The sequence below is a fragment of the Lepeophtheirus salmonis genome, chromosome 12, assembly GCF_016086655.4.
Source record: "Lepeophtheirus salmonis chromosome 12, UVic_Lsal_1.4, whole genome shotgun sequence".
NCBI classification, from domain to species: Eukaryota; Metazoa; Arthropoda; class Copepoda; order Siphonostomatoida; family Caligidae; genus Lepeophtheirus; species Lepeophtheirus salmonis.
This window is the reverse complement of record NC_052142.2, coordinates 1,783,249-1,795,299: the sequence shown is the minus strand read 5'-3', so window position 1 is coordinate 1,795,299 and position 12,051 is coordinate 1,783,249. Positions and strand designations below refer to the sequence as shown.

Genomic DNA, 12,051 nt, shown 5'->3' with positions numbered 1-12,051 from the left:
CATTTATATCGACAAATCCGACAAACCATCTGTTTCTCATCCGGTAAGTATTTTCCAAATTCCTAGGCCTCCATTTTCAGAAATCCAGACAGAAGGCGACGTTATTTTAGGCATTTTATTCAGTTCCCTATCGACTATTCCCATCTAATATTATTATATTAATATTGAATAATAAAGGCGGGAATGATGACGTTCATGATTGATAGAAGAAGATGTATATTATTTAATCAATGATGCCATAAGTAATTCTTCTTTTCTCCTCGCACGCTTTTGTATTCTTACCAAAATTATCACCCTTACTCATAAGTGATAGTTAAAGGTCGATAACCCTGTAGAGAAAAACGCGTGTGAGGAAGAAGGGGGGGGGGGCAGGGCAGAAAGACTTATGATATCATTGTTTAAAATACTGATGTGATTAGCAGCTGCCTGCTTTATTATGATTTTTGAGCGTATAACGAAAGTGTTTAATAAATATTTTACTAATGTATAATTGATTTAGACGATTTTTATCCGTTACAGTAGATTTTAAACGTTACACTCCATGAAATTGTGATTCATTATTAATCGTATTCTCAGAATAATAACAAATGAAAGTACAAAGTAGAGTATTCCGAAATATGTTTGAAGTTCCAAGTTTTAAAAAAGAAGGCCTAAATTAATTATAATCTACATACTAAAAAATAAACCATCATACATTTATGTTAAATATACAAAATAAAACAATTGGCTCCATATAACTAATAACAATGAATTTATATATACAAAATATTGAAATAATAGATTGATCCAAATAGTATTTTCTCGGTCTGATATCGGAATTCAGTTAAACATGTCATAACTTTAGATTGCGAAACACAAGCCAGACGTGGAGTTTAATCAAAAATATATAATCACCCCTTTTTCTTCATGTGGAAGTTGTTATATACAATTTTGCACAGGATAGATATATCTCTACTAATGAGATCTAACTAATTATTATTAATAAAGTAAATATCAAAATCATAAAATTAGGCAATAAATATACTAATAAAAAAAATGTTAGAAATTAATCCATCTTACAGATTTAGAGCAAAAGCTAATTATGGAGTAATGTCCGGCGATATTACTCCTTATCAATAGCATCAAAAAAGATCCCCCCCCGTTATTTATGCTTATATAACAACATACTATTATCATGAAGGATATGCACAATTGTTAATTATAATGCTACACCCAATGTAACTACCCCTGTTGTTGTGACCATTTAAGCAGTTGTTTTTGCCTTTTATGAGTTTTTGGAACACCATTTCTTGGAGCCTATCAACCATAGCTAAGTCTTAAGTGATAAAAAAAGCAATATTTATTGACTATGTAATATTGGAAAAACTAATTATCATACCCAAGTCTTTAAGTGAGGAAACTAGTCTCAGACAAACTAGTTTTGAACCATCCAAAGCTACTACCCCCGTTGTTGTGACCATTTAAGCAGTTGTTTTTGCTATTTAATGAGTTGTGTATCATAATTCTGGATATGTTTAGCTAAAATAGAATCGTATTTTATGGTTAGATTTAAAAAAAATTGAATACTTATTGTTAGGTAATACAAAATTCAGAGTTCCATTTGGAAATTAGTAAATATTTTATACTTTTTACTGATAACTTGATCGTCATTTGGTGTGGATGACTCAAAACATTTTTATATGTATTTCTATAAATGACATCAGTATCAAAATCATCCATTAATTTAAAGATGGTTCCTCGGGAAGGGATAGGTTTAACCTTGTATTTCTCCAGAAATTTTTTTGAACGTAGTTTGATTAGCAGTGGATAAGGGTATATTACATGCAATAAGCATCTTTGTGATATCAGAGTAAAATTTTGACTTGATGTATTCATCATTAACTTGATTTTATAGATGAATGAATATCCATGCTCTTGATATGAGATGAGGATAATGAGTGGCGTTTAATTCTAGACAGGGGACTAAAGGCACATTTATATCTACAAATCCGACAAGCCATCTGTTTCTCGTCCGGTAAGTATTTCTAAATTCCTGGGCCTCCATTTCCAGAAATCCAGACCGAAGGAGACGTCATTTTAGGCATTTTATTCAATTCTCTATTGATTATCAGTATCTAATATTTAGGGTTCTTGGTTGTTGAAAGAGAACGAATTTGATTGGTTGAAAGATATTATATAAAAAAAAAGGAATGATACATGTTGGTACCCTTTCATCTTCTAAACAACTTTTCCTCAGTGTTGTACTAATCATCATCAAGGCAACTTCTCCTTACTGTTCTCCCACGTGCATCATCATTATACTGAAGAAAACGTGTCTTTTTTCATGGGTTTCTAACAACGGAGGTACTGATGTGTGGAATTATGATTTGGAAAATAAAAGTATATCTTACCTTTTTTACCAGTTTCTCCTGCCCATGTCGTTCTTTATGGCAAGTTATCCGCCACTCCAAAAACCTCCCATCACATCAACAACTTAAAATTCTTCAAGAAACACAAGGTTCAAGGAGACGAAGGATAATTAAACGGTTCATCATTCAATTTGGACGTAGCAAAGTTATTTGTGTGTTATAATATCCCTTTAAATGTTCTGGATCATGCCAATTTCTCCAAGTTTATTGAAAAATATACTGGAAAAACTTCTCCAGGTAGATGGGTCGTTAACAACTTGGTTGTGTAAGTATGCCAAGGAGTTTTGAATAGAATAAAAGAAGATGTGGAAGAAAATAATATTTTTGTTGCGCTAGATGAGACAAGAGATTATCAAGGGAGGTCCATTGACGGCAATTTTGATTGGCCCTTTGGAAGGACATTTCTGTGCCAGACTTTACCTTATTGACATGATTGATATTCAGATTGCAAACGCAAAGAATGTAAATAATATTATTGTTGATCATAAAATGGAATGAATGTTTTGTTAACATTTAATTGTTAACTAGGTAAATATTAACAATATTTTTTAATTAAGTTGTTACTTTATTGCCGCATTTCTATTCTTTAGATTTCGTGCCAAAGTTATCAATTCATCCTTTGGTGGTCACTAAGAAGTTATAAGTACACTTCCTGTAATGATGGGGTTGATTTTCTCTAACTAACGATATATTTTGTCTTGCATAAATTTACAGAATATAATATACCATTTATAAAATTATTTAAGGGGCATTAATATAATAATACTATACAACAATCCCTCTTTCTTCATGTGTAAACAAATAAATATTTTAAGATAAAGATTTATTCTAAACCATACTCTTTTAATTAGGTTGGAGTCGACATTTACTTTGAACTCTTGATTCAGCGACAGATAAAATTGCACCACTGTCATATGTAGCTATTATATTTTTGAAGTAATTTCGATGGACATTCAATGCATCGATGGGTAATTTATTCAGTTCAAATTTTTGAATAGAGTGATCAAATAAATCAATAGATGATCAAAATAGAGTTATCTTTTAGACACCTGCATACTCTTGCATAGTGGCCTCTCTTAACAAATCTTGTGCATTCGACGCTTTTTGCAACGCAAACTTTCTCATTCTTATCACTATCTACACAATCTTTCTTGGTTCTTGTTCAACGATCCCTACAGCTTTTACTTCTTCGATATATATTGAATTCATATGACTTTGTATTCGTGATAACACCCTTTCACAGTAAATCATTTAGACTATTTTGATTATTCTTCGCCGTTTCTCCTATTTTCCAATAATATATACTTCACATATTTTATTTGCACCATCAAAACATCTTAATTGTGCTTCTATATACTTACAGACTCCGGTCAATTTGTCATCCTTGAATGTTCTTTCAAATAGAAGTTATATATTTGCATATCAGATCTTAAGATGATTAGATATACTTTTTAAGCACTACCGAATGCACGTAATGCATGCAATGACGGGCTTGATATTCCCTAATTATATTTGGTCTTACGAGTAATAAGGAAATTGGGAGTGAGAATTGAAGTATTCAAGATTTATCATTGTTCATACTTGCAGTACATCACGAATTCAAACTTATTAATGGAATTGATATTTATGATAGTAACAATTAATTGTTGTGATTCGTGCGTTATAGGCATTAAGGATACTAAAGGACTCTTAACAAGAAAAGGGTTTATTTAAACTATGAGTTGACTTTAGGAGAATTGAACACGAAGAGCTTCAAGGAAATTTTTTTGAGTAAATAATATATTTTTCGTACAATATATTTTGTCTCACATAATTTTACAGAATATAATATGGATTTATGTATCGTTATTTATATGGAAATTATATATTAATAATATACAAGATGATACATCATATTATGATGATTTCCATTCTAGGGGCTCACACATTACCATTGCATAATATGATACTCAACTTCTGTCTCGCAAAGTATGAGTATTTTGACCAAATTTAAGACTATTTCTCGCTTTGATTTAGATTGTCGTGATAGGTTTTTTCTTTATCTAAATATTTTTACGTCACCATGTAAAGAATGAACATGTACAGCTTCATGCAAAAATTATTATAGTTTGCATTTAATTTACACAAATGCTATTTACGATTTGTTATATCCACCTTGTATATTGATATTTGTAACCAAAGTTTTATATTAGGACAATTAATATTTAATACTATTTTGTACCATACAATAAATTATAACTAACACTAGGACACTTTCTTGATGATATTATTTTGATTAAATAATACCAAGTAAAGCTATATTTTGGTGAAGGAAAGCTTTTATGTGTAGGAAATTTTCAGATAAGTTGTAATGTTAAAAAAAAATCATAATTGAGATATCTTATAAGTATGTTCGAAATTACCAATCGACCATCGATTTAGGAATAAAATTTTGCTTATGTCCGAAAGGAAACAGGGGAACCAGATAGTTGAAGTTGTATTTGCAGGCGCACTTGCGCAAAACACGATTCCCACAGACCTACTAATATTATATTACCATTGAATAATAAGGCTGGAATTGATAACGTTCTTGATAGAAGAATATGTTTATTATTTAATCAATTATGTCATAAGTATCTATTCCTTTCTTCTCGCACGCTTTTGTATCCTTATCAAAGTTATCAACCTTACTCATAGTGAAGATAATTTATTTTTACTGACACAACCTAATATACCTTATACATAATATACGAATATAACTATGAATTATGATTTGAAAACAAAACAACTGAATAAATAAATATTACACAAAAATCGACAAATCCCGGCCACAACATTCTCGTGAAATTAAAGGTCCAGTTTTATTCGCATGAATTTGAACTCGTCCAGAGCCACCTTTGCTATTCTTGGTGAAGGGTATACACCTCTGAAATGCACCGCTAAGATAAGAGTCTGGAGCTGGCATATCACCTTCGACACCAAACTTAGCCCCTCATTGGTTTTTGTAATGATACTTTCTCAACGTCCACTTTGGCTAGAACCTCTAGACGGATGAATTTTCAGCCTATTCAAAACTTATATACATGGTTTCCCTGTTTGACTAATATATTTTTTATATTGCCCAAGATGTGCTTATAAAATTATTACCATTATCGCACCATATTACATTCTGTATGCATCTCCGGCAAATAAACCTTCTAAAAGCGAAAAATAAATTCTGGCATACTCAAAGACTTGACTATTTACATGTGAACAGGCTGCCTCGCTGTATCTTTATATGTTATACAATGAGTAATAAAAACTAATGGCTAACAATTTATCCGTAGTATTTGATTAATAGTAAATTGATAAATTAAAGTATTATAACGTATATTTGAGATATTAAGTTACAAAAGTATGGGTAAAATAAAAACAACTAAAATAACGATGAACTATTACAAAAAATATTAATTAGAAATTGTAATAGAAGTTATCCATTGAAAATCAAACGAATTAATAATCACAAATGATACTTCATATAATTTATTAATATTAATTACCGTATTGCAAATGGATTCAACTATTGTAAACTATATATATACAAAATATAATGAGGTATTTTAAACAAAAATATATTAATACTAATTGTTAATATGAATAATAACTATCCTCATCATATCATACTTCAAATACACTAAAAATAATTAAAATTATCTTAAATAAATTCCATATCCACATGTTGGAATCTATGGAGCATAATTAAGTGTGTATCCAAAGAAGTTGATATTACAGAAACACCTGGCACACCATTTGAAGCTATGACTCCCTTTGAGACCATTCAATCAGTTGTTCTTCGTTGTTTTGAAATCCAGATACAACTTAACAAACAACGACGAAAATTAGATCAATTTATGATGAGACGAAAATATGAAAATTCTTCTGATATGTTCTCGAAGAGAAAGAACCAATACCAGACATAGGGAATCGAAGAAAAATACTTTTAACTTGATCATCCATCTTAAGGGAGCAGATTCGAATCCTTGCTTGCAATAAAGTTTGCAACAGTGACGAGATCCATTCACGGTTAGTAGGGAATTTCAATATTTGAACTATAATTATTATTTACTTAATTTTAATTTGTACGAGGCACAGTATTACAAAGAAATATTAATTATTACGAAGTATGACGTCTTTATCTTTACATTGAAATAGTGAGTATTATTAAGATAATTTATTAAAGCATAATAACATTGTTTATAGTAGTAAGTAAAATAAGAAGGGGTAAGGTTTAAAAAAATACAACTAAAAAAAACCAATTATATTAATTATTAATAACAGTCATAAGCAGAGAATCAGACAAATTTACAAGGACAAATGATAAGATATAGAAGTTTGTTTGTTTAGCTCCTAGATACACTCCACCACACCGGAACTCAATCCGGTATCAGCTGGTAGAAATTCATCTATGTGTTTCTAACTTTATTATTATAAAATCAATCATAATTACACAACATATAAAAAATCCTCAAAAGTTGGTCCTCCATTGATCTTTTCTTTTCCACAGACTCCATAGCAAGTTCAGTCATTTCCTGCATTGTATGACCACAGTCATAGATAAGATGAATTGGTGTTTCTTCATCTTCTTTACAGAGTTGACAGATCGTGCTCAGGGGTTTATCCATTTTAAAAAGATGCCTATTAAGTTGTATGTGGTCACTAACCATACCAAGTTTACTTGAGATTTGATGTCTCATGTATTTGTAAACTTTTGTTTCGATGTATGGCTCCACGATAAACTGCTTAGATTGGTGGCAGCTATACAAATATTGCTAGATAGTTCGCCACTCATTCAAATTGGATTTTCTGAGAGCTTTCTCAGCCTGACACACAGAATTGGGGATAGAAACTGGCGCACCCCCATCTGCACCCTCCTTAGCCAAAACATCAGCATTTCCTGGGCTATTTTTATGACTCTTGATTCATCCAACTGTGATATCACCCTTGGAATTCTCAAGGGGATTTTCATAACAAAAAATTTCTTCCCTCAATATGTCACCTGGTTTTATATTTAAACTATCTATAGCGAACAAGCTATCAGATAATATTAATATCCTGTTGCTATTTGTTTTGTCACATGGCAAATTACTTATTAGATTTTTTATAGTTTCAACTTCAGCTTAGAATACTATGTTTGTAGCATCAAGTCTTAATGAACGTTCCCCAATAACGGCGTCATGTTGTGTTTAGGCCCATGGTCACCTGTGTGACCATTTATTGCGTCAGTATATCTAACTATATCATATTCTTCTATACTCCATACTCTGGTAACTTTGCACCGTATGTAGGTATATGACCAGACCTGAGTACATTGCCTCCGAATTGGGATATACTTCGCTAGGCAGCCATCAAGGTATTCTAGATGCTCTTTATGTGAATGATAGAGCCATTTAAGAGGTTTTCTATTTTTGTTCGTAGTCTTGTTTAGCAGGCACGTTCCGTTACATAAAGATGTAAAGGAATTAATCCACATAAAACTTCCATAGTTGCTGTTGGCGTCGACAGCATGGCCCCGGTTATTCCTAAAAGATCTAATCTTTGTAGTTTGCGAAGCTCAGTTTTCATTAACTCGCGAGATTGGAGTTTAGCTAAGAAGGCAATCGCTTCATAACTAACTACCGATCTAACATAAGTTTCATAAACTCCTCTAGACTTGAGTGTGCTGAGTTCCGAGTTCAGGCCCATGAATGACTTCAAAGCAAAGAGGCTCTCTACGAAGCATAGAAGCAATAGAAATATTAAATATTATGAAGTATGAGAGATTTCTTGCTACATTGAAATAGTGAACACTATTAAGATATTTTTTAAAGTATTATAATGTACGCTTATAATAGTAAGTTAAATAAGTATGGTTAAGTTAAAATGAAACACAATTACATTAATCATAAGTAGAAGTCATGAGCAAAGAATCAGACAAATTTAAAATGACAAATGATACGATATAGAAATTATTAAAATAAAATAAAACAAATAGATTCAACAAATTATTAGCGACATTTTACATATACAAAATGAAATGATACATTTCCATACAGAAATAAATATACTTATTACCAGAATAGGTTTGAATTGGCAATGTAGACAAAAATATCGAAACAAGAGAGATACATAATTTAGGAGCCTAGAATTATATTCTGCTCGCTTTTCAATGACTAAAGATGCACACATGTAATAAAGAAATCAAGAGTCCAGGCTATATAGGTAATTATCCATATAGATTATAAATCACAACTCCACCTTATAAATGGAATCGTCAATGAGATAAGTTATTTCTGCGTTATTATACATCAAAGTAACTGAAGACTCTTACAAATGAAATATTTTTCTTAGAGTAAGAGAGGAAACAGAGTTGGCTTAAGAAGAAAATAACTTCAGAATTTCAATGAAGAAGCAGTGGATGGACGATGAGAACTCTTTCTGTTCCTCAGTTGGGCCTTCCGTGGATTATTCTGTCTTTTTATGGAACTAATTAGTTCTTATAGCAGTATACAATTATTTCGAAGAAGATTTGGAGGAATTTATGTACTTTTAAGTATAGAAGCAATGATTCACGATGTCAGAAGTAACTATCGCAGACCTTGATGAAAAGGTATACCCATTAAAGAAAATGAGATCTTCCGAGTGAGGCACACACAGACAAGATCCCCTGAACAGAACAGGAAAAGAGGATCCGAAGGCGTGTGGCTTTTTCAAATGGAATATATGAACTCTGAGGAAAAACGTATAGATGGAGATCCAATCAAATACAATCCAGGTGGAGGGAGAACTTTTTTAAGGCCTTTGACTAATTAAATTAATTATATTCAATATTGCACTAAGGTAAGCGGCTCACTGTTATATTTTTTAGAGGGAGATGTTGTACAAGATTATTTATAAATAATGAAGAAGAAAAAGGAAACGCAACAAACGTTTTCCTTTTTTAATCTCAAAGCATTAATTTATTTGACCAAGAAGCCCATATAACGAGTTATAAGTATGATAAAGACATTTAAAAAAAAGGTTTTACTAATTTTTAATGTTCGGCTTTAAAATATATTATCATATTTTGTCGCTATCTGGAACACCGAAGGCTTAAACCAGCTTTGATCCTTAAAAATCGCCAAAAATAATAATAAACGTATGACCCTTTCCTGAAGGCCACAAGGCTTGGAAAGAAAAAATAAGGGCATATTTGGAGTCAGGAGATTATTATAAACAGCTTCTGTCAAACCATTTCCGATCTAGCTCTAATAATTTCAGAAACAGAAATATTATTTATTTCTTAGCAATACATGATAGGATTTTCAAACACAAATAATAATCATAGAACTGAACAAGAAATTATATGTTTATTCTAACATGTTACTTTAAAGGTGAATTTCTCTACATCGACTGATAAATATAATCATGAATTATTCTAATTAAAGATTCATAGCATTGATATCTAAATATAATGTAATAATAAATATTGGAAAGTAAAAGTTGAACTTGCTATCACAATAAATTATCAAAATCAAATTAAAATGAAAGAAATATCATCCAGACGTCATTATGTGCCATGTCTTTAGTTTGAGTAGTGACGATAATAACGATTTGTTGCATTAAAATACGCAAAGTATGGACTAATTCATGCTCAACATCTTGAATAATCCACACTTATGTTCTGTATGCATGATATAAGTTTAAAATTCCTGAGGTTAAAAATCGTCTCTCTCTCTCTCTATATATATATCCAGGGGAGGATGATCCATCCTTGGTAATAAACTGTTCAAAAATGTACCACAAACATATGCTCATCTTGGAAATCAAATCAGAAACACTATTTTCAATATTTGTATTCAATTAGAAAAGGAAGATCAAATCCAATTACGACAGATGAGACAAGAATTACTTAATGTGAAGTCATCTATAGATGAAAACAATACAAGAGAAATATGATGAACTACGAAGGAACTGACAATCTCATAGATATGTTATTGGTATTCCTTCAAAAATGTCTGCCTTCGATGTGGTTTAATAAGCAGTACTCCATACTCACTAGTAAAGGCGATTTGCAATTAAAAATTAGATCTTAAAGAAATAATAGGAAATTTTGTATAAAAAATAGCTCTTTCTTCAATATAATTGTATCATACTTGATCATTGCTTTTGGAGGACTCATTCAAGTTTCACCACCAAAAAATGAAATTTTCCGACAAATTCTTTCTCCAAACGATTCACATTTCCATGATTGATTACTTAATTTACAAATGAGGGGTTTTAATGGACGATCAGATAAGTCCCTATCTTTCCGTTTATGATTCATCCATTTTTAACTAGAATTATTTTTTCTCTTCTACAATTGTTATTTAATAGAATAATGATATATTATTTATTTTAAAAGTTCTAATAATGAGGTTGCATGTCTTGTGCCTATCCAGATGTTAAGTAATTTATGATTGAATATCACTTTTTCAGTGTCCAGGTTAAAATCTGACTCTGTATGCGGCAGATCCTTCTAGTTCTGAGTACGTATCCTCATCATCCGGTCCACGGAAAATTAAATAATTTCAACATGTACCTAAACTTTCGTCTAAGGCAAGAAAAACATCCTTTCCCACAAGTTCTTCCTTAATCTTTGACAACACTAATTAACTTTGGGACTCCATTGACTTAGTGATGGTGTAGCGATGATAAAACATAAACGAATAATTATGACACCTTTAGAAAATATAAAACATATATTCAATTTGCAACTGCAAAAAGCTGGATTATTATCCTGCTTAATAATATTCGTACTACATGGTTGTATTCGTCATAAAATTTTTATTAGTTTCTTCATAATAGACATAAACAAAAAACTTATTTAAATATTCATCAACACACAAACAGTTTTCTTGTATTGAGCTGTTTTAAGACATTATTTTTTGCCCCGAACCTATAATTTTAATCTACATAATAACACAACAGCCAATTTGTAGTGGGATCTGTTTTTCCACGATCGATACTTGTGCTTTGGACTTTTGACGCACTTTCCTACCTTATTCTCCTTAAACTGTCTTTAGAAGCGTAGTATCATCCTGTTTTCTTGTTCTTCTTACTTGTGATTAATCTTCTCTGTTGTACTTGGCTGTTCTGAGCAGATTGGCAATGTAAACACTTGAGATATGTCCAAACATCTTCATTTTCCCGATGACATGGAAGGTTCTGAAGTGTTGCATTTAAGGGCACAGATGGAACAATTTTGTTCTCCAGATATACATTGTTGACAGAATACCTATTTCTTGTCATCAACCGGTGTTCTCTTTATATTTCAAGCCTTTCCGGTCTATATTTCCGCTCATCACTATTAGATGCTACTCCGTGGTTATTTCACACTCTTTGGATAAATTTATGCCCTTCATCAAAGCAGAAAAGTAAAAGTACCATTTAAGTGTATTTAATTTTATTTCATAATCAATTAATAATATAAGTATACATTTATTTACTTTAATTTTTGTATAAAAATATAATTTATCGATAAGCACAATTATTGTACATGACCTTTGATATAAATTTATTCAAAAAATCCTTCCTGCAACAAACCAATGGTCTTATTTAGCCCTACTGATTTTATGTATCTATGTATTTTAAATACGAAGTATTGGTATTTTTATTTACTAAATAAATA

At 31.0% G+C, this 12,051-nt stretch overlaps 1 long non-coding RNA gene across 1 annotated transcript; it reads left to right on the top strand.

Moving 5' to 3' along the window:
• The first annotated feature begins 1,307 nt into the window (after window positions 1-1,307).
• On the top strand, window positions 1,308-3,228 carry LOC121127118 (uncharacterized). The gene is made up of 4 exons (XR_011782377.1): window positions 1,308-2,343; window positions 2,403-2,673; window positions 2,745-2,936; window positions 2,999-3,228. It is a non-coding gene; the product is annotated as an uncharacterized lncRNA (long non-coding RNA).
• Window positions 3,229-12,051: the final 8,823 nt, after the last annotated feature.